The sequence below is a fragment of the Mesoplodon mirus genome, assembly GCF_964341445.2.
Source record: "Mesoplodon mirus genome assembly, chromosome: 12".
NCBI classification, from domain to species: domain Eukaryota; kingdom Metazoa; phylum Chordata; class Mammalia; order Artiodactyla; family Ziphiidae; genus Mesoplodon; species Mesoplodon mirus.
The window spans coordinates 60,492,011-60,508,383 of NC_138988.1; positions in this window are offsets into that span (position 1 = coordinate 60,492,011).

Consider the following 16,373-nt stretch of genomic DNA (forward strand, 5'->3'; position numbering starts at 1 on the left):
TGATTAGAGGATAACCAGACCTTCCCTCTAGCAGTCTTGTGAGTAGGCTCTGTGACCAAGATAGCATCAGAAAAGAAGAACAATGTTGCTGGCCATTCTATGCACAGTGAAAGGTAACAAAGACTCTGATCCCCTTCCCAAATGATTAACTGAAATTAACTTCCCCTTTATCCCTTTAAAATTTTTCACTATCGAGCACAATCTTCAGAGTTTGTTCTTGGACATGAGCTTGCCTTCTCCCCAGGTTGCCTGCCTCCTAAATAAACTAATCTTTCTTTTCCAACCAACACTTGGTTCTAGATTATTGGCTTTTGAGTGGCAAAGAGCTGAACCTGATTTTGGTAACAAAGAATGAGGATCTGGGAAGCCTGAAGGATGACTCTGGTTCTGCCTTCAATTAGCTGTGTGATACTAGAAAGTGACATTTTTGGGGTCTCTAGTTTCTTCACAAATAGATGTCAGGATACAAGAGAAGGCTCCGTTCTTAGCTGTGCTATTTATTGCTTGTTTGCCCTTGAATGGTCACTTAGCATTTAGATTAGCCAGAGTTTCCTTGTCCATGAGATGCATAGAATAACAAAATTGTCTATCTTACAAGGTCATTTGGAGGATTAAATGAGAGAGCCTTATAAAAGGAAAACAGTGAAAAACTTAGTTGTATGAAAGGATACATAACTGGCATAGAAGTATATTAAAATCTAATCCTAGTCCAGTCCCAACCTTTCACTGAGGGTACACTCACCTGCTCTGTATTTCTAGTTTTGCATATTTGAGAAGGGGATAAAAATCATATATGTTTATCCCAAGATAAATTCTAAGAAATTTGTCATAGGCATGCAGAGATATTACTTGATATGCTCTTACAACATTATAGACTGGGAGGTAAGGAATAAAAATATACGTGTAGGAACTAACATTGTATAATATTTTTAGGGTTTATAAACCACTTTTACAGTTATGAGCACATTTGGACCTCATAATCTCCCTGTAAGGTAGGTATTGTTGAGCCCACTTCATCACGAAGGAACATCAGACTCAGAGAGAACAATGTGAAACTTTATTAAAAGCATAAAGCTAGTGAGAGGCAGAGATGAGACTTGAGAGAACCAGAAGCTTAATGGAGGTCTCATTATCCCACATCTACATCCTTTCCCAGAGCAATGCAGGTTGGTAGACTGGGACCCTTGGGGGTCTCAAGGCAGTGGTAAAGAGGATGAAAACAAACATTTTTGTAAGTTCAGAAATTATTGTTTTAGGCCACCATATTTTGGGGTGTCTTGTATTCAGCATTACCGTGGACATAGTTAACTGATACATTAGCAAATTACCATACTTAGTTCAGAATTCAGATTAGAATTTATTTTCTCTAAGAAGACTTTTCTGAGACTCAGCTGGGCCAAGGATATCTCTCCGGCTCTCACACAGAACCTTATGCATATATAGAGCTCTGCACTTAATATATTTTCATGACTTTGTTTCTCTATAAGCCTGCCTTCCCCAACAAACTGTCAGCTCCTCGAAGGTAACAAAGGAAAGCTCAATATATGTTCATTTAATTTAATCAAGCAAATATTTGTTGCATGAATAAATATCAATTTTATCTCCCTGATAGATGAATCACTTTTTCAATCAAGGCACCTATTCTAAGAAATAGGTCATGCATAGTAAATACAGAGGATAAGTGATGGCATGAATCTTGACCAGAAGGACACATCATGTTAATTATGCTACAGATATTTTAGGGACTCTCAGGCTTTAGTCCTGAAGAGTATTTAGATGGTAATAGATTCCTAGATTCTGCTCCATTGTCCAGCTGTTATTGATGTTTAATTGCATAATATATTGAGGTTACACTGTTTTCTAAAAGGGATATCTTAGTTTGGATCCCATCTTTCCCTCGTCCATTTTTAGAGAGATCACCCCGCTGTTAAATCGTACTTCCTGAATGTAGTTATTGCCCTGATGATTTCATAATTTGCTTTTTGTATCAACCATGCTAGCCCCTGATGATGCTGGAGGCAGCAGTAAAACTATGACGACTGGTCGTTGTTAGGGTTACTTGACTGAGATAGGACCACGCAGGTCAAGAAAATTATTAAAGAAAATTACTAAGTTTGGCACAATATTGTCTACAATTTAACAAGATAAATTGGAGACAATACTGCACCAAACTTAGCCATATATATATATGGCTAATTTTACATATGTATATATATATGTAAAATGAACCAATCTGCCAGGCTAATTTATCTGATAATATTCTAATTTATTCATATTTACATACTGCCTACTATTCTGTCAATTCACAGTCCACTGTAGTATGGAAGGAATCTAAAAATAATTGAATTAAAAGGCTTGCTATCCCAAGACTAATTTAATACATGGCTTAAGCTACTTGATTAGGAAAAACTGCTTACCTTTAATTCCACTTCAGGCTTTCAATTACAAAATGTGTTTTTTTCTCTCTTGGGCAATATCTAAAGTCAATCCATCATTGGTTTCCTACTGAATAAAGACTAATATTTTTCTGAAGAGATTGTTTTAAAACTTTCTCTGATGTTTATAGTGTGTGTCTTTGTTTTTCACATTATTGTAAACTTCAAAATAGTGTAGACTGTATTGTAGGCTTCAAAATAGCACAGTTCTCTCTCTTCTATACCACACAGCTGACTAGTCCCCATGTCTCAGTAATTTTTTTTAAACAACAGAAATAACCTCACAATTCTGGAGGCTAGAAACCCACAATCAAGGTCCCAGCAGAGTTAGTTTCTTCTGAGGTCTCTCTCCTTGACTTGCAGATGGCTGTTTGCTCTCCGTGTCTTCTAATGGTCCTACATGTGTGCATCTGTGCTCTAATCTCTTTTTTTATATTTAAATTGAGTTATAATTGACATGCAACATTATATTAGTTTCAGGTGTGCAACAGAATGATATTATTTGTATATATTGCAAAATGATCACCATAAGTCTGGTCAACAACTGAGACCATATATAATTACAGATTTTACATCTTGGTAATTTTTGTCTTCTAAGTATGTCTTCAGTTTCCTCCTTTATCGTTATCCCTGATACAATTGTCATAGTTAAAATTTATCACCTTTCCCTTGCAGTAATCTGTCACTCAATTTTTTTGTGCCAGACTCAGTTTACATTAATTCCCACCACTGTATACTCACCTCCTCTTTTCTGCTTTTCTCAAAGCTCAACTCAGTTATCACATCCTCTAAAGAGCATCCTGGGCACCCAGGTTGAATCGGGTGTTCCTCTGCATTTCCATAAAAACCTCTTATGGATATTATTGTAGGTACCTAACTATAGTATAATGCCTCTACACTACAAATTCCTTGAAGACAGGACCACTCTTTAATTCCCTCTATATTTCCAACATAAATTTTTATTTCCAGCATCACTTTTCAATGTTGTTGAATTCTGTCTATGGTTCCTAATGGAATTAAGATAACGTTATCTGAGTCCTTATCTGCCTAATCTCAGTGCTGCTACCAGTAAAGGTGAGATATGTGAAAGTTCAAATGCCTTTGTAACAGTGAGCTAGAAGCTGTTCTCTTTTAAAAAGCTTTTTAAGATTGGGCAACTACAACTGAAATGCATTTTAATGATCTAAAATGAAAATATTTCTTGAAAATCAAATATTTATCCACATAACATCAGTCATAATGTCACTTAGAAGATGTTACTACTTCAATATACAAATATATACAATATACTAGGAAAAATTAGAATGACACCTAATTGTTTCAACAAGACTTGCATATGAAACGTTTGATGAATAATTTGCCCCCCTTCTTTTCCATTTAATTAAAATTTCCATTTAATTCATAGTTCAATTAACTAAAGTTGCTTCTTCAAATTCTGCTATTTTGCTATATTTTTATCTTTCATTTTGTCCTAAATTGAACAAAATCTTTTCTTATTTGATATCAGCATGTCTAACCTACAATTTCTGCACTTAAGCTATATACATGTGTGTGTGTGTGTCTGTGTGTGTGTGTCTGTGTATATATATATATATATATATATATATATATATATATATATATATATATATATATATATATCTTCTCCTGATGGTTCCATACATCTTCCAGAGTAATTTACTATAACATATATCTGTCATGACTCAACCCTCCCTAAATATTTTCAGTGACTTCCCTGTGCCTACAGGATGCAGTTTACATTTTGATCTGGCATTGCTGTACTTCAAATCTGTCTCAACTTATCTTCACAATTTTATGTCCTGCCATTCTGTAGCACACACCTTATATGTGCTGCAGGAACTTTGGACCGCGTACACCCTCCCCTGGGTGTGTCATGACCTTTCACCTGCTCACTTCTGCTTACTCATACTTCTCTGTCCAGAAAGTCCTTCCCCTGGTGTCTTTCTGGAAAAGTTCTGTTCATCATTCAGAATTGCTCCAACCTCTCTGAGGTGCCCCGTCCATTATCACCTGCCAAGTAAATTTATTCTGTTTCCTATAGCCTTTTGTTCTTTTCATTAGTCATGTATATTTCTACTTTCTCAGATCCATTGGGAGCCACTCAAGTGCAGTGAGACATCCTATCTGAAGTTTCCAATACTCAGTACAGATCACTGCTGTTAGCAAATATTCATTCAGTGTTTATAGCTTGACTAATCTCTCTACACATAATAACTTGGGTCATATATCTTATGGCTATTTAATACAGGTATGCAAATAATTGATTATAATTGGATTTCAAGTAGATTTTAAACGTATTATTTACAGAAAAAATTGTTAATTTGGTGATCTCGTGTTAAATAACAATAACAAATATAACGAGCATTCCTATGTGTTAGGTGATTTGCTGAGTGCAGTAATACATTATCTCATTCAATTAATACAGACACTGCCTTCAGCTGTAAAGATGAAAGTGTGTTTTTCAGAGGCACACTATTAACGGTTGCACTTGTTCCTAAACAGTGTGCACACCTGGATTAGTTCAAATGTGATGGGGAATATCTCAATATTTTTTCCATATTTGGTGGAGTTCAGAAGAGTTGGAAACTTAACTTAAAATATTTTCACCTACATTTAGTTCAAGTTTAGGAAATTTCATTGTAGTTTTTTTCCAGATTGATGAGGTATAGATAAATATCCAACAAAATTCTGTAGAACTTTGAGGATGTTCCATTAGTAATTCAGCTTTATAATTTTACTTATGTAATCCCTGTGATACTGAGCATAACTAAATAATTTTTCTATAAAATGTTCAGATTTTTTCTATTTCTATTTCTATATTAGTTTGTAGTTTGGGGTTTTTCTTTTGCTTACAATACATTTATTATAGAACAGAAATAAGTGATAAGAGAGAATCTCATACACATAAAATGCTAAAATAATTTTTTTCAAAATTTTCCCATTGAAAATGTTCAATGTTTTCAAATGTGAAAGTTACAAGTGTAATAAAATGATTTAAGTCTGAAAGCAGACACTCAATGAAATTAAAAGGTTAGCTGAGATTAGAGGATAAGTTGGCAGCAATACATTTCAATTTTTTTATTTTTTTTGGCAAAGAAAAAATCTTCTACCTTCGACTCTTTGAATGTGAGAAAAAAAACAGCTATGAGTCTTGGATTCAAGACTCAACAACAGTCTCAAAAGATTGTAATTTGCAATATGCAAGGTGACACTAATTGTAACTTTCCACATCATTTCTGTCTAATTTACTGCCCAAGTGTGTTACAGAGACTACTGGTGGTTTTCAACAGTATGAAGCTAGTTCCCCCAAATCTATCATACTCTGACTCCCTAAAGGCTCAGCCCTACATGTATGAAGTCTGGCATAGCCATTGCCTTTACCAGTAAATGCAGAGTATAGGAGATGGTTCTCAACACTACCTGTGCATGATTCTAGTGAATAACTGACTAGGATGATTCTAGTGAATAACTGACTAGGATGATTCTAGTGAATAACTGACTAGCTTGGGAACTTCCTTCCACTGATTATTTACTTTTATGCACCCATATATCTTTTTTTTATTAGTTTCTGCTTTATAACAAAGTGAATCAGTCATACATATACATCTGTTCCCACATCCCTTCCCTATGCATCTCCCTCCCTCCCACCCTCCCCATCCCACCCCTCCAGGCGGTCACAAAGCACCGAGCTGATCTCCCTGTGCTCTGCGGCCGCTTCCCACTATCTATCTACCTTATGTTTGGTAGTGTATATATGTCCATGCCTCTCTTTCGCTTTGTCACAGCTTACCCTTCCCCCTCCCCATATCCTCAAGTCCATTCTCAAGTAGGTCTGTGTCTTTATTCCCGTTTTACCCGTAGGTTCTTCATGACATTTTTTTTTAATGTCGTATATATGTGTTAGCATACGGTATTTGTCTTTCTCTTTCTGACTTACTTCACTCTGTATGACAGACTCTAGGTCTATCCACCTCATTACAAATAGCTCAGTTTTGTTTCTTTTTATGGCTGAGTAATATTCCATTGTATATATGTGCCACATCTTCTTTATCCATTCATCCGATGATGGACACTTAGGTTGTTTCCAGCTCTGGGCTATTGTGAATAGAGCTGCAATGAACATTTTGGTACATGTCTGTTTTTGAATTATGGTTTTCTCAGGGTATATGCCTAGTAGTGGGATTGCTGGGTCATATGGTAGTTCTATTTTTAGTTTTTAAGGAACCTCCATACTGTTCTCCATAGTGGCTCTACCAATTCACATTCCCACGAGCAGTGCAAGAGTGTTCCCTTTTCTCCACACCCTCTCCAGCATTTATTGTTTCTAGATTTTTTGAGGATGGCCATTCTGACTGGTGTGAGATGATATCTCATTGTAGTTTTGATTTGCATTTCTCTAATGATTAATGATGTTGAGCATTCTTTCATATGTTTGTTGGCAGTCTGTATTTCTTCTTTGGAGAAATGTCTATTTAAGTCTTCTGCCCATTTTTGGATTGGGTTGTTTGTTTTTTTGCTATTGAGCTGCATGAGCTGTTTATAAATTTCGGAGATTAATCCTTTGTCAGTTGCTTCATTTGCAAATATTTTCTCCCATTCTGAGGGTTGTCTTTTGGTCTTGTTTATGGTTTCCTTTGCTGTGCAAAAGCTTTGAAGTTTCATTAGGTCCCATTTGTTTATCTTTGTTTTTATTTCCATTTCTCTAGGAGGTGGGTCCAAAGGGATCTTGCTGTGATTTATGTCATAGAGTGTTCTACCTATGTTTTCCTCTAAGAGTTTGATAGTTTCTGGCCTTACATTTAAGTCTTTAATCCATTTTGAGCTTATTTTTGTGTATGGTGTTAGGGAATGATCTAATCTCAAACTTTTACATGTCCCTGTCCAGTTTTCCCAGCACCACTTATTGAAGAGGCTGTCCTTTCTCCACTGTACATTCCTGCCTCCTTTATCAAAGATAAGTTGGCCATATGTGCGTGGGTTTATCTCTGGGCTTTCTATCCTGATCCACTGATCTATCTTTCTGTTTTTATGCCAGTACCACACTGTCTTAATTACTGTAGCTTTGTAGTATAGTCTGAAGCCAGGGAGCCTGATTCCTCCAGATCCATTTTTCGTTCTCAAGATTGCTTTGGCTATTCTGGGAATTTTGTTTTTCCAAACAAATTTTGAAATTTTTTGTTCTAGTTCTGTGAAAAATGCGAGTGGTAGTTTGATAGGGATTGCATTGAATCTGTAGATTGCTTTGGGTAGTAGAGTCATTTTCACAATATTGATTCTTCTAATCCAGGAGCATGGTATATCTCTCCATCTATTTGTATCATCTTTAATTTCTTTCATCAGTGTCTTATAATTTTCTGCATACAGGTCTTTTGTCTCCTTAGGTAGGTTTATTCCTAGATATTTTATTCTTTTTGTTGCAATGGTAAATGGGAGTGTTTTCTTGATTTCATTCTCAGATTTTTCATCATTGGTGTACAGGAATGCCAGAGATTTCTGTACATTAATTTTGTATCCTGCTACTTTACCAAATTCATTGATTAGCTCTAGTAGTTTTTCGGTAGCATCTTTAGGATTCTCTATGTATAGTATCATGTCATCTGCAAACAGTGACAGCTTTACTTCTTCTTTTCCAATTTGGATTCCTTTTATTTCTTTTTCTTCTCTGATTGCTGTGGCTAGAACTTCCAAAACTAGGTTGAATAAGAGTGGTGAGAATGGGCAGCCTTGTCTTGTTCCTGATCTTAGTGGAAATGGTTTCAGTTTTTCACCATTGAGGACAATGTTGGCTGTGGGTTTGTCATATATGGCCTTTATTATGTTGAGGAAAGTTCCCTCTATGCCTACTTTCTGGAGGGTTTTTATCATAAATGGGTGTTGAATTTTGTCGAAAGCTTTCTCTGCATCTATTGAGATGATCATATGGTTTTTCTCCTTCAACTTGTTAATATGGTGTATCACATTGATTGATTTGTGTATATTGAAGAATCCCTGCATTCCTGGAATAAACCCCACTTGATCATGGTGTATGATCCTTTTAATGTGCTGTTGGATTCTGTTTGCTAGTATTTTGTTGAGGATTTTTGCATCTATGTTCATCAGTGATATTGGCCTGTAGTTTTCTTTCTTTGTGACATCCTTGCCTGGTTTTGGTATCAAGGTGATGGTGGCCTTGTAGAATGAGTTTGGGAGTGTTCCTTCCTCTGATATTGTTTGGAAGAGTTTGAGAAGGATAGGTGTTAGCTCTTCTCTAAATGTTTATAGAATTCGCCTGGGAAGGCATCTGGTCCTGGGCTTTTGTTTGATGGAAGATTTTTAATCACAGTTTCAATTTCAGTGCTTGTGATTGGTCTATTCATATTTTCTATTTCTTCCTGAGTCAGTCTTGGCAGGTTGTGCATTTCTAAGAATTGGTCCATTTCTTCCAGGTTGTCCATTTTATTGGCATAGAGTTGCTTATAGTAATCTCTCATGATCTTTTGTATTTCTGCAGTGTCAGTTGTTACTTCTCCTTTTTCATTTCTAACTCTATTGATTTGAGTCTTCTCCCTTTTTTTCTTGATGAGTCTGGATAATGGTTTGTCAATTTTGTTTATCTTCTCAAAGAACCAGCTTTTAGTTTTATTGATCTTTGCTATAGTTTCCTTCATTTCTTTTTAATTTATTTCTGATCTGATCTTTATGATTTTTTCCTTCTGCTAACTTTGGGGGTTTTTTGTTCTTCTTTCTCTAATTGCTTTAGGTGCAGGGTCAGGTTGTTTACTCGAAATGTTTCCTGTTTCTTGAGGTGGGATTGTATTGCTATAAACTTCCCCCTTAGAACTGCTTTTGCTGCGTCCCATAGGTTTTGGGTCGTCGTGTCTCCATTGTCATTTGTTTCTAGGTATTTTTAAATTTCCTCTTTGATTTCTTCAGTGATCACTTCGTTATTGAGTAGTGTATTGTTTAGCCACCATGTGTTTCTATTTTTTACAGATCTTTTCCTGTAATTGATGTCTAGTCTCATAGCATTGTGGTCGGAAAAGATACTTGATACAATTTCAATTTTCTTAAATTTACCAAGGCTTGATTTGTGACCCAAGATATGATCTATCCTGGAGAATGTTCCATGAGCACTTGAGAAAAATGTGTATTCTGTTGTTTTTGGATGGAATGTCCTATAAATAACTAAGTCCATCTTGTTTAATGTATCATTTAAAGCTTGTGTTTCCTTATTTATTTTCATTTTGGATGATCTGTCCATTGGTGAAAGTGGGGTGTTAAAGTCCCCTACTATGATTGTGTTACTGTTGATTTCCCCTTTTATGGCTGTTAGTATTTGCCTTATGTATTGAGGTGCTCCTATGTTGGGTGCATAAATATTTACGATTGTTATATCTTTTTCTTGGATCGATCCCTTTATCGTTATGTAGTGTCCTTCTTTGTCTCTTGTAATAGTCTTTATTTTAAAGTCTATTTTGTCTGATAAAAGAATTGCTACTCCAGCTTTCTTTTGATGTCCATATGCATGGAATATCTTTTTCCATCCCCTTACTTTCAATCTGTATGCGTCTCTAGGTCTGAAGTCGGTCTCTTGTAGACAGCATATATATGGGTCTTGTTTTTGTATCCATTCAGCCAATCTGTGTCTTTTGGTGGGAGCATTTAGTCCATTTACATTTAAGGTAATTATGGATATGTACATTCCTATCCCCATTTCCTTAATTGCTTTGCATTCGTTATTGTAGGTATATTCCTTCTGTTGTGTTTCTTGCCTAGAGAAGTTCCTTTAGCATTTGTTGTAAAGCTGGTTTGGTGGTGCTGCACTCTCTCAGCTTTTGCTTGTCTGTAAAGGTTTAAATTTCTCCATCAAATCTGAATGAGATCCTTTCTGGGTAGAGTAATCTTGGTTGCAGGTTTCTCTCCTTCATCACTTTAATTATGTCCTGCCACTCCCTTCTGGCTTGTAGAGTTTCTGCTGAGAGATCAGCTGTTAACCTGATGGGGATTCCCTTGTGTGTTATTTGTTGTTTTTGCCTTGCTGCTTTTAATATGATTTCTTTGTGTTTAATTTTTGACAGTTTGATTAATATGTGTCTTGGTGTATTTCTCCTTGGATTTATTCTGTATGGGACTCTCTGTGCCTCCTGGACTTGTTTAACTATTTCCTTTCCCATATTAGGGAAGTTTTCAACTATAATCTCTTCAAATATTTTCTCAGTCCCTTTCTTTTTCTCTTCTTCTTCTGGAACCCCTATAATTCGAATGTTGGTGCATTTAATGTTGTCCCAGAGGTCTCTGAGACTGTCCCCTGTTCTTTTCATTCTTTTTTCTTTATTTTGCTCTGCATCAGTTATTTCCACTATTTTATTTTCCACCTCACTTATCCGTTCTTCTGCCTCAGTTATTCTGCTATTGATCCCATCTAGAGTATTTTTCATTTCATTTATTGTGTTTTTAATCGATGCTTGATTCATCTTTAGTTCTTCTAGGTCCTTGTTAACTGTTTCTTGCATTTTGTCTATTCTATTTCCAAGATTATGGATCTTGGAAATAGAATCTTGGATCAGCTTTACTATCATTATTCTGAATTATTTTTCAGGTAGACTGCCTATTACCTCTTCATTTGTTAGGTCTGGTAGGTTTTTATCTTGCTCCTTCACCTGCTGTGTGTTTTTCAGTCTTCTCATTTTGCTTATGTTACTGTGTTTGGGGTCTCCTTTTTGCAGGCTGCAGGTTCGTAGTTCCCGTTGTTTTTGGTGTCTGTCCCCAGTGGCTAAGGTTGTTTCAGTAGGTTGTGTAGGCTTCCTGGTGGGGGGGACTAATGCCTGTGTTCTGGTGGTTGAGGCTCGATCTTGTCTTTCTGGTGGACAGGTCCACGTCTGGTGGTGTGTTTTGGGGTGCCTATGGCCTTATTACGTTTTTAGGTAGCCTCTCTGCTAATGCGTGGGGTTGTGTTCCTGACTTGCTAGTTGCTTGGCATAGGGTGACCAGCACTGTAGCTTGCTGGTCGTTGACTGAAGCTGGGTGCTGGTGTTGTGATGGAGATCTCTGGGAGATTTTCGCTGCTTGATATTATGTGGAGCTGGGAGGTCTCTTGTGGACCCGTGTCCTCAAGTTGGCTCTCCCACTTCAGAGGCACAGCACTGACTCCTGGCTGCAGCACCAAGAGCCTTTCATCCAGCCGGCTCAGAATAACAGGGAGAAAAAGTAGAAAGAAAGAATTAGTAGAAGAAAGAAAGAGAGAGGGAAAGAAAGGAAGAAGGGAAGAAAGGAAGGAAGGAAGGAAGAAAGAAAGAAAGGAGGGAGGGAGGGAGGAAGGATGGAAAGAAAGAAGGAAAGAAAGGAGGGAGGGAGGGAGGAATGAAAGCAAAAGGAAGAGTGAATGGAAGAAGGGAGGGAGGGAGGAAGGAAAGAAAGAAAGAAAGACAGGAGGGAGGGAGGGAGGAAGGAAAGAAAAAGAAAGTGGAAAGAAGAAGGGTGGGTGGGAGGGAGGGAGGAAAGAAAAAGATAGAAGGAAAGGAGGAGCAGAGGGAGGGAGGGAGGAAGGGTAGGTAGGAAAAAAAGAAAGAGCAGGTAAAGTAAAATAGAATAAAGTATGAAATATAGTAGCGTTATTAAAATTAAAATTAATTATTGAAAAAAAAACGGACTGATAGAACCCTGGGACATATGGTGGAAGCAAAGCTATACAGAGAGAATCTTACACAGAAGATTACACATACACTTTCACAAAAAGAGAGCAGGGGGAAAAATCAAAAAATCTTGCTCTCCAAGTCCACCTCCTCAATTTGGGATAATTCGTTGTAAAAAGAGGAAAAGGGGGGAAAGTCTTAAATCTTGTCCTCAAAGTCCACTTCCTCAATTTGGGATGATTCGCTGTCCATTCATGCACTCCACAGACGCAGGGCACATCAAATGGGCCGTGGAGCTTTAGTCCACTGCCTCCGAGGCTGCACAGAGAGATTTCCCTGTCTCTGCTCTCACAGCTCCCGGGTCTCAGCCTTGGACCTGGCCCCGCCTCTGCGCATAGGTCGCTGGAGGGCGTCCGTTCTTCGCTCAGACAGGACGGGTTTAAAGGAGCCGTTGATTCGGGGGCTCTGGCTCACTCAGGCAGAGGGGAGGGAGGGGCACGCAGTGTGGGGCGGGCCTGCGGCGGCAGAGGCCGGCGTGACGTTGCAGCAGCCCGTGGCACTCCGTGCGCTTTCCCGGGAAAGCCGTCCCCGGGTCTCGGGACCCCGGCAGTGGGGGGGTGCGCAGGCCCCCCGGAAGGCGTGGCGGACAGTGACCCACGCTCGCACACAGGCCCGGCGGCGGCAGCGGCGGCGGCAGCCCCAGTGTCCCACGCCCGTCTCCAAGGTCCGCGCCTTACCTGCGGCTCGCACCTGTCTCTGGCGCTTCCCCAAGCAGCCCTCTTAATGCCCTCTCCTCGCGCACCAGGAAACAAAAGGGAAAAAAGTCTCTTGCCTCTTCGGCAGCTCCAGACCCTTTCCTCGGACTTCCTCCGGGCTAGCCTTGGTGCACTAACCCCTTCAGGCTCTCTTTCTGCCGCCAGCCCCAGTCCTCTCCCTGTGCTCCGACTGAAAGCCTATGTCCGAGCCTCAGCTCCCAGCCCCGCCTGCCCTGGCGGCCGAGCAGACAAGCCTCTCGGGCTGGTGTGTGCCTGAGGGCACCGGTCCTCTGTGCCAGAATCTCTCCGCTTTGCCCTCCGCACCCCTGTTGCTCTGCTCTCCTCCGCTACTCCGAAGCATTCCCCCTCCGCCACCTGCAGTCTCCGCCCGCGAAGGGGCTTGTAGTGTGTAGAAACCTTCCCTCCTTCACGGCTCCCTCCCACTGGTGCAGGTCCCGTCCCTATCCTATTGTCTCTGTTTATTCTTTTTTTCTTCTGCCCTACTCAGGTATGTGGGGAGTTTCTTGCCTTTTGGGGGGTCTGAGGTCTTCTGTCAGCGTTCAGTAGGTGTTCTGTAGGAGTTGTTCCACGTGTAGATGAATTTCTGATGTATCTGTGGGGAGGAAGGTGATCTCCGCGTCTTACTCTTCCGCCATCTTCCTCCAGTTCTCCCCATATATCTTCATTAATGATTTTATCTCCTCTCAAACACTTGTCTCCAATTTTCCCTTTCTAAGTTACTTTCCTCTGGCTTTGAAGTTTTAGATGCACTCTTTCTCTACACATACCAATGCTGACCACAAATTCCTATTGCAATAAAAGTTTTACTCTTTAAATTACCTTCACTATTGAAACATGACTAAATGTCATAATGTTTGGTATTGACATCATTAGTTTAGGGCATAAACAAATGGACATTAACCTCCTGGTCAACTATTATGACCCTTCATTAGAGAGTTTTCTGGTGTGATGATACTTATCAGTCTTCCCTTGCCAAGGACAAGTTTCTGTTTATATAACTGAACTAAACAAGTCAACTAAGAATAGTTTGGCAGAGAAGTTTTGAGTTCTCACATTCCAAAATTATTTTTTTAAAATGTTCAACAGCCAATATATATTTAATTTCCTTTTCCTCTAATTTTGTTTCAGAAATGTTGACATAAAAATAATGAAGATTATTTTGTGTATGCTTTTTAAAATTTAAAATATACTAGTGATCATTACAGTTCTTATGTCATGATTTTTTGTTATGCACTGAATTTCTCTGCTTATTGATTTCATTAAAGATTAATATTATTAGTGAAGAAATCAACACATGGTAATTTCTGAGTTTATTCTTCTTCATCTTTTTCTGATGATGGAAATTATGTTGTCAGGATTCAGTCACTTATAAGAGTTTTTGTTTTTTGGTTTGGTTTCTGTTTTTTGGTAAGAAGTGGATTTATTTAGAGAGAAACATACTCCACAGATGGAGTGTGAGCCATCTCAGAATGAGAGAGGCCTTGGGAGAAACACACTCCACAGACAGATTGTGGGCCATCTTGGAAGGTGAGAGGCCAGTTATAAGAGTTTTGAGAAATCATTGCAAGTTAATTTTCTTAACTGATTTATTTACTATCCTAGGATATTTGTCATTCAGATAAATTTCTTAATATGTGTTTCCATATTTTCCAAGCATTTTCTCAATTTTCTTTGTAAATAGCAATTTCAAATTCTTTAGTTCCTAATTGTATCTTCTTTGTTACACTTGCTAATGACCTATTTTTAAGAGTCATTTTTCCCTGCTATTTAAGAGTTGTTTCCCTGTTATTTTAAAGTTGCTATACTTTATTACAGGATTTAAATTATTCCAATGTGTTTTGCTTTGGTTTGGATTTTTTTTTTTAATTTGTATGTGTTTAGCACAGTCCACAAGTAAAATTAGGTATTTGAGGGAAGTTGTTTTTTTTTTTTTTTAATTCTGTAAAATTCTCTTGTAGCTACAGTTCATCTACATCTTGTTAAATAAAATGAGAATTAAACTAATTCAACTGCCAAATTGTTAACTCACTCAGCTTTCATTTTAATCGTATTTAATTATCAGTGAAAGGAAGATGCTTGACTCCAGCACCCATCCTCAAAGTCTTTCTTCCTAGTCCACCACCTCCCTTGAAAAGTCAATCCTAAGTAATGACACTTTAATTCTTTAAAATTCACTTAGGTAATTTTTGTCTCAATGGATTTTTCTCTTTTGTATATTAATTTCTTTCTTTTGTAGCTGTGGTCCATATTTCTTAATTGTAACATTTACATTCAAATATGTTCTAGTATAGTAAAAATTAAAACACTATTTCTAAGTTAATATATGTTTGTAAAATTATATTTTTCCCTTTGCTCCTCTTATGAGTGTCAAAGACTTATAAAGTCAGACACTCATTAAAGTGGTTAGGACAGATTTTAAACAGTAATAACTATTGCAATGAGGAAAGGTGTCCAGCATGAAATGAACTCAACTTCACTTTGACCTTTTAAAGGGAGAATAAGTGAATAGAGAGGGGTGAGTGGGGACTCAGTAGAGTCAGAGAACAGAAATATTACAAAAAGTGGGAAGAAGAATTAGTCCATGTGACACCATCTGGGTTTATTAACTAGGGCTTCTGGATGAAAAATGTTGCCTGCCATATCAGTAAACAAAGGATTTTGCAGCCATCAAGCCATAAGTCACTGCAGCAGCCCTTGACAGTACATCCTGAGGGGATTCAGGATGAAGAAAAGCAGGATACTGGCCCTAGGTAGTTAGGGTGCATATCAAAGAAACGTTTCAATGAGATCAAACTCTTTCATCTTCCCATACATAGAAAAGCACTAAATTCATTAACTTCAGATGTCTGTTTTTCTTTAGTTAACAGTAATATTTTGATGTTCTGTTTTATGCTACAAAACCTCCTATATATCCCGGCTCCTCCTTTACATTTTGGGAGGAGTCCCTCAGAGCTATCTGAGAGGCTGTCTTCTGGGCCTAAGTCCTCAGTTTGTCTTCCAAGTAAAACATAATTCTCAACTTTTGGGTTGCACATTTTCTTTCAGTCAAGAGGCTTAATAAAGTTATGCTCCTACTACCCCACAGAGGCTGGAAGACAGGGGCGCTACCCTCAGGCATTGACTGGAACAAACTGCAAACTCTTTTGGCAGACTTGAGTTTTGTGAGGTAGGTAATTTAAGGGACAACTAGGGTTTTCTTAGGGATGCAGTCTTTAGCTGTTAGAAACTCTGTTGGTGTTCAAGTTTTATAGACCAAGGTTGAGGTGTAGTAGAGAACTGGGCTTATAAGGGCTTGGTTAGAGTTTGATCAAGGAGAGAATCTTTGTCACGAATCTACATTATAGGAGGCAACTTTGAATAATATCTGATTTTCACTTCTAAAGTAATAGCCTCCAAAATTTCCTACTACTAAGTCCAGGGGTACTCAAAAAATAAGTTTTTGAGAAAGTTTGGAATAGTGCTAATGATGATACAAAACATCACAACCCACCAACACTCAGTAAAGAAACCAAGAGAATCCTTATTCATAT